This window comes from Homarus americanus, unplaced genomic scaffold (assembly GCF_018991925.1).
Source record: "Homarus americanus isolate GMGI-L3 unplaced genomic scaffold, GMGI_Hamer_2.0 scaffold23598, whole genome shotgun sequence".
NCBI classification, from domain to species: domain Eukaryota; kingdom Metazoa; phylum Arthropoda; class Malacostraca; order Decapoda; family Nephropidae; genus Homarus; species Homarus americanus.
The window spans coordinates 2970369-2984438 of record NW_024731054.1 but is presented as its reverse complement, the minus strand read 5'-3'; the positions used below and the strand labels follow the sequence as shown (position 1 = coordinate 2984438).

Genomic DNA, 14070 nt, shown 5'->3' with positions numbered 1-14070 from the left:
ACAAACAATAACAATCACAACAATTACCCGGATTACCACCACACAAAGAACAATTAACCATAGTACTAGTGTCAGGGGGCTGGGCTGGGCTGGGGTCACGTGTAAACAAGACTGACCTCACTAGAATAACACCCAATTCTGTTGTCTCTCCCCCAAGGCGGTGTTCTGCCTCCACCACCTTCCTATACCGCCCACCTCATTATAGTGAGTGTCTGTGTATAGCGGCCACCTTCCTATACCGCCCACCTCATTATAGTGTCAGTCTGTGCATAATGGCCACCTCTTTATCTGTAATTGAATTTCTTAAAACCAGAATAATTTGGATTATATTGTACAAGTAATCACAGGTCACCTAAAGATTAATCATTCTAATGGGTTAGGTTAGGTTAGGTTAGGTTACGTTAAGTTAGCGTTAGGTTAGGTTAGGTTACGTTGCGTTAAGTTAGCGTTAGGTTAGGTTACGCTGGGTTAAGTTAGGGTGGTTAATCTTCAGGTGATCTACCCGGTCGTCCAACACACCCGAGGCAGCAGACCTTAATATTAACACTGATGATAAAAACACCGCCCCAGCATGACTCAAACCTCACCTGCGTCACCTAACTGCTGTAACACCGAGCTGTAACAACCAGGGCAAAACAACCTCGAGGAAATACATTCTTAAGTAACAAAATAACGAAAATTAACGTTAAAAGTCAACCAAATATGTCATCATCTTGTATTTCGGTCAAGGGGCGTGATAGTGTCAACCCACAGATGGTCACATGAGTAGAAAGCCTGTAGGAACTTGATCTAATTTGACTCTTATGTTCATCTGTGTGTTATGTCCCCTGGGGTTTTAGGGTCGTTGGGGAAAATGGTTCTTGGGGAGTTGTGACATAGAGGTGAGAAGGAGAGAGGGAGAGGGAGGAAAGTAGGAAAGAGGGGAGGGTAGGAAGGGAGGGTGGGAAAGAGAGGAGGTAGGAGGGAAGGAGGATGGGAGGGAGGGGAGGAAAGGAGACTAAGGGAAGGAAGGAAAGAGAGCATTAATAAACACGTGGGAAAAACATTAAAGAAGAAAAATGGGAAACAAAACAAGAGGAAAACTAACAAACCACAACAAACGGGAATTAATGTATAATTTTTGAAAGATTTAAACCTTAATAACATCAAAGGTGACGATGTAGAATTATTTACAACTTTCTAGAACGAATAATTATAATTAAAAACCATTTGATGTATCCAGCTTTAAGACATTAAAGAGAGAGAGAGAGAGAGAGAGAGAGAGAGAGAGAGAGAGAGAGAGAGAGAGAGAGAGAGAGAGAGAGAGAGCGACATCACCCACGCGTTGGTCTCCGTCATCTCTAGTCAAGAGGAGGGAGAACCAACCCCCTACAGAGACACACCACCCAATCAGAGCGTTAAATATTATCATGTTTAGAGATAAATGAAAACAAAATGAGTGCATCGCCTTAAACGGTCGTGATATATGACTGGATTGTCGTGTGTGTGGTGGGGGGGTAGAAGGATAGAGCAACGGCCACGTCTTAAAGTCACCCAATACCCAAAGGGGATCATTTTCTCATGGCATTAGAGCAGCTTCTGAGATCCATCTGGCTTACACACACAAAAAAGACAAACTCAAGTACTGTATAAAATTTCAATATAAAAAAAAATACACTTGACGTTTTCTATAAAGACAGAAAACGGGAATTGAAACTATATAATAAAAATAGTTATACTTAAGATGTAAAATAGTAAAATATATAAACAATGAATTAACAATGTAAAAGACGATATGCAGATGAAAGTGAGATGGTGACAGCCACTTAAGAGAGAACGACAGCGGACAAACAGCAGACAGACGAAGCGACAACAAAGGGTGCGTCACAATAATAAGCAAAGAGAGCGGCGGGGTGGTGAGGGGTTGGAGCCATCTGGTATAGGGAGCGTCTCTGCACCACTTGTCCCTCGCTGACCTGTTAAACGCATCCAAAATAAACCCAGCGACCTCGGCCTGCTTTTGATGTCGCACGGAATCTACAGACACCGATTGAGATTATAATATATACGAAACAGGAGACGGGGAGAGAGGGAAAGAGGGGAGGGAAGGAGGAAGAGAGAGAGGGAAGAAAGGAACTGGTTAAAAATATATATCACTGGTTTTCAGAGAGGTATCAATGTTCGAGAATATCTTACGTAGGAGATGAATTTAGACGAGAGAGTGATTGGAGGAGATAAAGATTAAATGAAAGAACGGAGATGATGAAAAAACGAAGATTGAATGAGAGAAAGGGAGATGAAGAAGGCAAAGAGTGAAGGAGAGAAAAGGGAGATGAAAGAGACGAAAAAAATGAGAGAAGAAGACGAGGATACCTGTGAATGATGTAATCGGCTGTCTGGTTACCTGAGGAACCTTTATTTGGACCAAAGTCAACAAACAGGTAAGGACGACCAGCTGACCACCACACCTCTACCGCGCACTTTTATCTGCCTGCCCACACACACACACACACACACACATGGACACACACATACTTCAGTCCTGCCCACACACACACACACACACACACACACATGGACACACACATAGTCCTGCACACACACACACACACACACATGCACACACACACACACACACACACACACACACACACACACACACACATGGACACACACATACTTCAGTCCTGCCCCCACACACACACACATGCACACGAAACAACGTCACAATGTGTATCGTACTAGTATGGAACCAAGAACGTGGTCGAGACTAATGGTTACGACCTTGAAGAGATGACTGTACAAACACTAGTTAGATCAAGATGTCATGATCCCAATACGGAGGTGGGAATGTAGGCGGTAAAATGCCTCTAGACGTTTGTTACGTTAGTGAATAATGATATACAAACAGATGAGGTTAGTGAAGCCTTAGTCCAGAGTGTACCTTTGTAACAATTAATGGTGGTGTTTGATAACGGTGAAGCTTAGAGCATATTTTTCCATCCCATTCAGTGTGTGTGGGGAGGGGGGGCACCATGAACAACCCCCCCCCCCTCACCATCTCTAGCGCGTCTTGCATCAGTCAACACGGACCTCTTCATAGGGTCACGGCGCCACGCCCACACACCCTGACCTCTGCTACACCTGCCTTCACGTAGGGCGGCCGCGGGGCACGCCCGTACCCACAACACGGATCCGGGGCGCCTCAAACACACAACACCGCACCACGCCCTGGGCAGGATGTCTAATGGCGCCTCTCCACAACCATCAGACAGCGACAGCACGAGCAAGACACAGCGCCTGACGTTCACTCCGCCCAGCTATTAGACATTTATGGAAGAGGGCAATGAGTAGAGAAATTTGTTTTATGTAATACAAAGAGGAAGACCAAGAAGGAGGTGGTGAAGGACGCTCTACAAGTGAGGAGGAAGGAAGGGGAGGGGCGAGAAGGGGATGTGAGGGGAGGGGAGAAGATGAAAGGGAGAGGAGGGGAAGACATCAACCAGCGTGTCTGAGTGAATAACATGACGGCGGTGATTTGTTTATACAGGAAGGAAGTCCCGGGTCACTATGACTAAATATATTAAAGACTATATTACCTTACCTGTGTCATCTCTCACACATCTGCCTCTCTTACCTGCAACACATGACAAAAGGTTGGTAACTCATTAACCTTAAAACATTAATAATAATAATAATAATAATAATAATAATAATAATAATAAACCACATAACTTTCATCAATTTACACCCTATTACCCAGATGTCCCTATTAACCAACAGTCCCCATTAACCAACAGTCCCTATTAACCATACGTCCCCATTAATCAACTGTACCTATTAAACGAGGCGTCCCAATCAACCACCTACACCAATAGCCTTAACTAGACATCAAATGAATCCTTCTATGACCATCCCTCCCCCCTCCCACCACCACACAGGATAGGCTTCACTCATCACTCAACCCCTTCCATTGGATTGGACAGGAACTACTCCCCTCCCACATACAGACACCAACAGCTTGACACACTATATACTATATCCTGGTGGTGCTGGAGGGTGGACGGAGGGGGTGGAGGCGTCCCCATCTGTCACGCTGTCCACGGTAACACAGGAAGAATAGTGGTAAATATATCTATCTTCCTTAGGTTCATCCGTCTATCTTAAAATCATCCACCATTTGGTATTGAATGGGTGAGGACACCGCCCTTTAATTCATCCACCCGCATACGTATCATCCACACACACACAAGACGTCACCGCCACACACAACAGTGACCTACAGTGACCTCCCCCGCCCTGGTCTTATAAGCAGTGACCTCTTACCTGCCGCCAGCGAGACAAAAGAATCACAACATTAAATAGAAATTACCTGAGAAAGAAAAGGGTTAAGACGACGTGATACTGTGTGTGTGTGTGTGTGTGTGTGTGTGTGTGTGTGTGTGTGTGTGTGTGTGTGTGTGTGTGTGTGTGTGTGTGTGTGTGTGTGTGTGTGTGTGTGTGTGTGTGTGTGTGTGTGTGTGTGTGTGTGTGTGTGTGTTTACAGAGGACAGAATCAGTGTGGTGGTCCTTATAAGTAAGTAAGTGTAAGTAAGCAAGCAACCAAGCAAGCAAGCGGAAGATCAATTCTCTTGTTGTTTACACTTGCTTTCGAGGCGTCCATTCAGATGTGTCCTCCATTACCTGTGTCTCAATTACGGTAATGATATGGCAGGTAACCCAATCCAACTCCCTCCCTTTCCCTCCCTCAGGTGACTTAACTATCTGACACACACACACCTTCAACCAACACTGCACCAATTTAAAACTTCGGGGCAGACGCGAAGAAAAACGAGAGAGAGAGAGAGAGAGAGAGAGAGAGAGAGAGAGAGAGAGAGAGAGAGAGAGAGAGAGAGAGAGAGAGAGAGAGAGAGAGAGAGAGAGAGATTACATAAATATCATCATCTCATGTAAGTGTGCCACAGGTTAGAACAGGAGCTACTGTACATGAACTCTTCAATTTCTGAGTGTTACATGAACTGTCCAACACACCTTCAGGAACAGAACGAGGCCTGGTGTGTGTGTGTGTGTGTGTAGGAGTTCTCATGTCCCCCTCCTTCCACGCCCTCACCCTCCTTCCTCTTCTACCCTCCTCCTTCACCTCCTCTGGTAGCTCATCTGTCACGCCCCTGTCACCTCCCCAGTCGTGACACAGGGAACGTCACGGTCTAAGCAGGAGTCTCACACATATACCTCTCCCCTCACTCTCCTGTTCCCCTCTTCTTCTCCTCCTCTTCCCCTCACTCTCTTTCTTCCCTTCTTCTGCTCCCCCTACCCCTACAACCACCCACCCCTACAACCACCCACATCACAGCCTGCTACCGAAGTTATGGGAACACTTCAACCATCCATCAGAGCCTTCCGTCCTTCCCTCCCTGTGTAAATACCATCCATCAGCTACCATCACGACCATACCATCCTTCTCAACCATACCCACACCATTAATGTCAACCCAATATATTGTATGGTACGTCACCCCTACTACAACCATTACAACTACTAACCACTATCAGTACCAACACTACCATCATCACCACACACCACCAAACTTCCCTTTCCGTCACCACCACCATCACCACCTCCTTTAAACACCCACTTCACTTTATCGTGCATCACTTCTCACACACCTTCACCACTATCATCACCATCGTTATCATCACTATTCATCTTTACACTTTCTACATTGTTTACTTTTATCATGTCTCTTCCTCTTCCCTTTTTCCATCGTTATCATTCTATCTTCTTTGTCTTATTATTATTATCATTATCTTCTTCCTCTCTTCCATCTATTATTTATATTATTTACTTTCTTAATTGTTTTATCGCACCTCTCTCTCTCTCTCTCTCTCTCTCTCTCTCTCTCTCTCTCTCTCTCTCTCTCCTCCTCTATCGTCTCTTCTTCCTCCTTCCCCTCTCACTCCCTCCTCCCTTATCCCATTCTTTCTTCTCACTCTATCCTTCCTTCCCCTCTCTTCCCCCTCCTTCCTTCTCTCATTCCCCATTCACTCCCTCCTTCCTCGATGTGGGACCTAAGAGCTCGCCTTGTGGGGTACCAGTGTAGGATGTCGGGGGTTGAGAGGGGCCAGGCTGTGTAAACATTAGGATGAGGACCCCTCTTTTCCTCCCTCTCCCCTCCCTCATGACTCCCTCCCATGACTCCTTCCCTCCTTCTCGTTACTCCCTCCCTTGCCGCCTCCAACGAATCTTTCTCCCTCCATCACTCCTACGACTCCTCACTCCCTCCATCTCTCTCCCTCCCTCCGTCGACCCCTCCACAACGAGTCTACACTTAACCTATCCACATTGAGCCTACAGTTAGTTCACAATTAGCCTCCCGCACTAACTTGACTTCCGAGCCTAAACCTGAAATATGACGCGCCTGTGACTATGAATACAGGGGCGGAAAATGGCCACCTCCCCCACACACACGCATACAGGTAGAAAAGACCACTAATTAAACCAGGTAGAAAATATCACTAAACCAGGTATCAAGATCACAAATTAAACTAGGTAGAAAATATCATTAAACCAAGTAAAAAGACCACTAATTATGCCAGGTGCTAAGATCACCTGTAACATACCAGGTAATAATGGAGAGGAGATAAACAGCTTCAATATATCCCAGGAGGCAGGCAGAGCATGTTGAGGTGCCTTATATGCCAGCCATCATGTATACAGCAGGTTTGTCCATATATTAGGGTCTCACCTTACATGGGAGTATGGGCTTCCTTCTCTACCCCTGCAGCCCATACCAGAACCCACACACTACCCCTCTTTGTCTCTGCAACCCACACCAGACCCAGCAAACCCACACCACCTTCTGCGTCTCCTGGTCCACCAAACAGTGTCTCTCCTCCTGCGGTATATCATGTCCTGTCATCCTGAAGGTCCCATTTGACAGTGACTCGCCTCCCCTCGGCTCCCCAACTACCAAATTGCGTGGTTAGGTTAAGTTAGGTGAATGTCATCTACCTGTGGGGTCATTTATAGGTTTATAAATCACAAACCTCCTTACCTCAATCACCGACTGCTATGAGAGACACTGCAGTCAAGTCCCTTCAGTAGGCCCCGTTACTACCCTGATCTGGTTACCTGGGACTGGGGGTGACTTACGTGATGCAAATTCTAATAATCTGGTTGATCATATTACAACCAGGAAAGCTTGATTGAGGAGGAGGAGGGCGGAGGAGGGGGGAGGAGGGGGTTGGAAGGGAAGGAGTAGGGGAAGGAGGTACAGGAGGAGGTGAAAGAGGAGGAGTTGGGTACCTTCCTCCCCATTAGCCAACACCACACCTGAACACTACACACCTGAACACTATACACACCTGAACACTACACAACGCATTAATCACCTCACGACGTTGATGCTGAGTAATGACGTGATTAAGCGATGTAGTTAAGAATGGCAATTACAGATGCATTGAGTTTCACCTTTTGAAGACTCGTGGTCAATTGCACCTGGCTTATCTCTCGACACCTCCACCTGGGAACACCTGTGACTCGTGTTACCTGTAATCAGTGAGCGATACCTGGCTGTTTATTACGACCCCCTCTGTGACTCCTTGTGTTTCTTTTACCTGTAATTAGCTTCGGGGGGGGGGAGTCAAACGTATTCTCTCTCTCTCAAAATAGCTCCGAGGTGAGGAACACTACTATTACCACCATCACAATCAGCTACCACTATCCTAATCACCACTACCACCACCCTTTAAGTCCTGAATTAAGGGCAGTGGTAAGGAACAAGACTTCCCCTTAACCCCCGGCATCTGGGGCGGGTCTCTCAACACCGACATCCCCTGATAATTACCACTAATTATGTGAAGGCTATTAGTTAACCCCCTCAGCTATACGTCTTGTACTGTACCCTGATGAGGAGAGAGAGAGAGAGAGAGAGAGAGAGCGAATCACCTGAAGACTAAACACCCCAGCTTAATTTAACTTGATATTTAAACACTCTAACGCTAACCTAACCTAATTCTATCTGGTTAGGTTAGGTTAGAATGGGTTGTGGTTAAATTGCCTACCTCTCCACCAATCACAGTCGATTTTGAGATGGCTGTAAATCCTTCGACCAATCAAGTTCGTTTTTTCAGCTAGATGACTACTCTTCGACCATTCACAATCGGTATTCAAATAACGATCCACTGACTTTCGACCAATCACATTCGAATTTTTATAAACTGGTCGAATCCCTTACCACCACCACCACAGCCCATCAGTCTTCCCCTTAAACGGCTACAACAGGAAACCCCTTCACTGGTGGGCAATACCGTAGGCACCTCTTACCATCCATGGGTACATAATGATAGCCCCCTACCTGACAGGAGAGAGACATGGGCGTGTCTTGATCAGAGCTTAAGACACGCCACCCGCCCATCACACACACCATAAGCAGAAATAAAGCAACAAAACAATAACAACAACAATATTCATCACCATCATCATCACCATCATCATCATCACCATCACCATCATCATCATCATCACCATCATCATCATCACCATCATCACCATCATCATCATCATCATCACCATCACCATCACCATCATCATCACCATCATCACCATCATCATCATCATCATCAGAGTCACGGGCAAACAGCTGTTGTTGTTATTGTTGGTGACGTAAGAGTGACTAACACACCTTGTGGTAATAGATGAAGTTCAACACCCCACCTGAGTGTATGTGTTACCTCTGTGTTTCCCGTCATTACCTGAGTCTCCCTCCGTCTCCCTCTCCCTGTTCTCCCTCTCCCTCCCTCTTCTCTCTCTCCCTCCCTCCTCTCGTGCTAGTTCCGCTTCACCCTTGTCCGTCCTTCCGGTTATTCACATTTGTTCTCATGATTTTTTTGAAGGTGAAATAAATTATACGCGGCGGCACAGACACACACTAACGGCAATACTCCATGTAATGTCTATATATCCGTCAGCTGGCTCTATGATCGCTAGCTGCACCCCCAGACACGCACCTTCAAGCGTTCCTCACTAACGCAGCAAGCTTAGATTCCTGTTCATCCTCTCGTGGTTAGGTTAGGTTGGGTCTATTGGTCCATACTAGGAAGCTCCTGTTTACACCTAATCCCTATCACTGTCCAGCCTACATTTGAAGCTTCCCAGAGTGTTCGAGTTAATGATGGTTTTTAATAACTTGTTCCATTCATCCATAACTTAATATACTAACTAATATTTACCTAATGCCTTCCTAATTCTAAAACAATTTCTAATTAAAACTCACTGCTCCGTGTTCCCTACAGGTACGACAGTTAAAGTACCTACCTTAATTATATCACCTTTATTTAACCCCATCTTCCATTTCTACACCTGGATCATATCGCCCCTCACTCTACGTATCTCAACAGTATGCAAATTATTTTTTTCCTAATCTGTCTCTATACTATACTCAAGGATCCTAATACCTGAGATTAACTTAATCCAATGATCAAAACTGAACCGCATAAACTGGGAGGGGGGAGAGGGAGGTGGGAGGGGGTGGTTAATCTTCATGTGATCCAATACACCAAAAATAGACGACGGGACTCGAGCAGCGCCACGCCAGCCATCACGAGACCACTAACTAACACACGGTGGTCGGCTGTACACAAGTAACAACAGCCTGGTTGATCGGGTCATTGGTCTGGGAAGCTGTAGGTGGCTGGACGGAGCTGAGGAACAGGAGGGAGCCCCGGAACACGGAACACTCTACAGGCATAATCTGCAGGATGTGGTGAGGCCACAGATTGGTGTGTGTGTGTGTGTACGGTGTTCTGCTCAATTTAACGTCATAAGCTTCAAAAAATATCTGTAGTTGTGTTGCTTGTAATATATATATAACTGAGCAAAGGAGAGGCCACATATATTATACACAAATAATACTGTAATGGGAGACACACACACACACACAACCCTCACCACAGCACCACACAACCCTCACCACAGCACCACACAACCCTCACCACAGCACCACACAACCCTCACCACAGCACCACACAACCCTCACCACACCACCACACAGCCCGGGGGCCGTCACCACAGCTCTCATTAACCTGTGGGTAATTGGACAGAGCGAGAGACAGACAGGTGGGAGGGGTCACTGTCAACCACGGCCTGTCAAGTATAGGAGCCAGGTACCACCATTACCAGTAACCTTACTACCATACCACCACTACCATACACCACCACCACTAATTACCATAAACATTACCAACACTACCGTCACCATTACGCCACCATCACTACTACCACCACCATCACCATACACCACCACCACCACTAATTAGGTACGTAAGGGTGTGGCGTGTGGGTGTGTGGGCATGGGGTATAGGCGTGAGGGTGTGGGGATATAGGCGTGAGTGTGGGCGTAGGGCCTGTAGTCGTGAAGGGGTTATGTAGGCGTGAGGAAGTGTGGGCGGGAGGGGGCGTAATGGTGTCCAGCCCGAAGATTAAACACCGCAGCTTAACTTGGATCTGATGATTAACCTAACCAACCTAACCTAATCCTAACCAACCCCCAAGTAGCGATAGGGTGATTAATCTTCAGGTGAAATAAGCTGAGATGTCTAATCTTCCGGTTATCCGATTACTGTACTTAATATCCTCCGCCAGACACCATTACTCTATCCCACACTGCAGAGGTGACCAATAAGGTGTTGTCATTAAAGAGTTAAAACTTGCGGCTACGGCGGTGTAATATAACCTTCAACACGACCAGCCGCTGACTGACGCCTCTCTGATAACCAACACCAGCCCCTCCCTAACTACCCCGGAAACTGTGACGTCACCACCCGCGGAGTAATATATCGTGACACCACCACCTGCGGAGTAATACACAACACCATGACGTCACCACCCGCGGAGTGATATATCGTGACACCACCACCTGCGGAGTAACACAACACCGTGACGTCACCACCCGCGGAGTGATATATCGTGACACCACCACCTGCGGAGTAATACACAACACGTGACGTCCACCCGCATCGACATCACCACCCGCGGAGTAATACACAACACCGTGACGTCACCACCCGCGGAGTAATATACAACACTGACGTCCACACCTGCGGAATAATACACAACACCGTGACATCACCACCCGCGGAGTAATACACAACACCGTGACGTCACCACCCGCGGAGTAATATACAACACTGACGTCCACACCTGCGGAATAATACACAACACCGTGACATCACCACCCGCGGAGTAATACACAACACCATGACGTCACCACCCGCGGAGTAACACACATTACCACCCAGCAACAGGTCCTACTTCACCTGGCGGAGTAACCCTGGCAACACGGTAGGTAGAGGCACACAGGAGAGTTTACTTAACAATATTGCCGGTGAGAGACACTTCCTGCAGCTCTGAGACCACCAAAGGTTAAACAAACTGGACACACAAGTTTACATTGATCATATAAGGTTAAATAAATTATGTGGAAATAAATATATATATATATAACAACATTTACAGTAAAGTTCACCCGGATGTATTAAAACATGTTTATTATCTACCTACCTATCTATCTATCTATCTATCTATCTATCCTCTGTCTGTCTGTCTGTCTGTCCGTACATCTATCTATCTATCTATCTATCGAAAAAAATCAATATTACGACAAAAACTTCAAAATATTTCACCAGATGGCAAATTACTTTTACAATAATGGTTACATAAAAATAAATAACTGTAAAGGGATATTATTTACTGACGTTATAAAGGTGAACTAAAGCACTAACTCTTGATCTATATTACTCGTTCAACACGTCGACCTAATTGTGTAAAAAAAAATAGATATTATGACCGCTACTTTTACTGTGTGTGTGTGTGTGTGTGTGTGTGTGTGTGTCGCCACCATTACCCCTGTACTACTAACACCTCCCCTGCCACCGCTACGATACCCCTACCACCACCACCACAACCACTACCCCCTACCATCAACACCCCACTTCCTCTTCCCTTTAATTAACCCCTTCTCCCCACATCCTCTCCCCTACCCTTCCACCCCCTTACAACCCATTTTCCCATCACCGCCACTTTCGCTCTACAACACGCACTTCCCGGGTCTCTCTCTCCACCCTGTACTGATGACCCACACAACAGCCTGACTAACACACATTCAGAACACAACAAAAAAAAAAAAACTTGAGTCATAACCACACCTCCTCCCTCACCTGTATCTGCTTTCACTTTTGTCTATTGCCTTGGGGGTGATGGGGAAGGGGAGGGGGGTGATGGGAGGGTGAGGAATAGGTAGGGAGTGGAGGGAGAGGTAAGGGGGGGGGAGGGAGGAGGGTGAAAGAGGGTGATGGGAGAGAAGAGACAAACCCAACACCCGAAGGCCATGGTAGATTCAAAGGTCACTGCCCAATGTCGACAGGAAAACCGAGATAAGGTAGAGACAGCCAGACAGACAGATGGACAGGCAGATGGACGGGGGTGAAAAATGGGTCTTATGCAAACACGAAAGCACCAGCAAAGGTCACGGACGGTACTGACTGGTGACCTTAACTACCCCTCCTTTACTCCCTTCCTCTCTCCCCCCCCTCTCTCCCTTACTCCCCCTCTGCTTTCCCTTCACTCCCTCCCTGACGTCCCCTTTCCTTCCCTCCTTCTCTTTCTCCTTTACTTCTTCCCTCCTTCCTCTTCCCACCCTCCCTCATAGCGGCAATAGGAGCAGTAGCATAAACACAGCATCCAATAGTAACAGTAATAGCTGTAGCAATAACGATAACAACAGTAACAGTAGCACCAGCAGTAACAGTAGCACCAGTAACAGTAGCACCAGCAGTAACAGCAGCACCAGCAGTAACAGTAGCACCAGCAGCACACCCCAGCAACACAGGAAGCCTCCTACCACCACCTCCCACTAGCACTTATCTCAAAGTCAACATCCGACACACACACACACACACACACACACACACACACACACACACACACACACACACACACACACACACACACACACACACACCGGTCCTTCTTTGCCACAGAAACAACACTGTGTAACCCGTAATTATGGGACACTATACTGTAAACCCGGATTTAAGAAACAATACTGTAACCCGGAGTTATGAAACGGTGACGCGACCCGGGTAGAGGTTGCAACACTGATGACTGTCCTGTGGTGGTGGTGCTGGTGGTGCTCTCTCTCTCTCTCTCTCTCAGCAGCTCTAATAAACTCTCTTGGACACACACACACACACACACACACACACACACACACACACACACACACTCAATACCCACATTCTCCGCCACCCTCATCTTCGTTAAGCATCACAAACAGTTCAACAATGATAGAGGTTGTCTCCAAAAAATGTATACACTCTGCATTAAGGAGATGTGTGTGTATGTCTGTGTGTATATGTATGTGTGTATATCGCGTGACTGTTTGTATGATAAGACCAACATGTTTCTCACTTGTGTATACATTTTCTGAGACACCCTGTATACTGCGTCACAGATCAGTAAGATATTAAATGACAAAACAAATATATATCATTCTCTATAATAGTTACGTGAATATAATAGCTTAAGTTATATAAAGAAAAATATTACCTTATTAACGATTTATCATTACACTAGACCCATACTAATTGCAGGTAAAGACAGACTGCACGAATAACTCACGTAGGTTCTTTAGCGGTCACCTTCACTCTTCCACACCTGTTATTAACCTTACCTGCGGCTTGTATCACCTTTTATCTGTCTGTCTATCTGTCTCTATCTATCTGTCTGTTTATATGATAGTAAGTCTCTCGTCTCCTTCCCTTTACTTAGCTGTTCTTTCTCTCTTCTTCATTTAACATCTACGCTTGACCTCCCACCTCTCTCTCTCCTCCTTTCTCTCTCTCCTTCCTTCCCTCACAATATCCACCGCAGCTACTAAATGAAGTCGCCTCTACCCAGTTTTTTATTGATAGTCTTTTGATGTGGGTTCTTGTCGTGGGTTCTTGTCGTGGGTTCTTGTCGTGGGTTCCTGTCGTGGGGTCAAACGAGAGTCTACTTTTTTGCCCACGTACGATGTCGGTCGATGTATGGGTG

At 46.2% G+C, this 14070-nt stretch overlaps 1 protein-coding gene across 2 annotated transcripts in view; it reads right to left on the bottom strand.

Annotated features, from left to right (window-relative positions):
- The window catches only part of LOC121867517, a 134264-nt gene that overhangs the window by 103881 nt on the left and 16313 nt on the right, over positions 1 to 14070 (bottom strand). Inside the window, exon 2 of one of the 2 annotated variants that reach the window (XM_042367495.1) lies at positions 3584 to 3616. The exons of the other annotated variant lie outside the window; for it this stretch is intronic. The gene's annotated coding sequence lies outside the window, so the exon portion shown is untranslated. The remainder of the gene's footprint in view (positions 1 to 3583; positions 3617 to 14070) is intronic. 2 annotated transcript variants of the gene reach the window in all.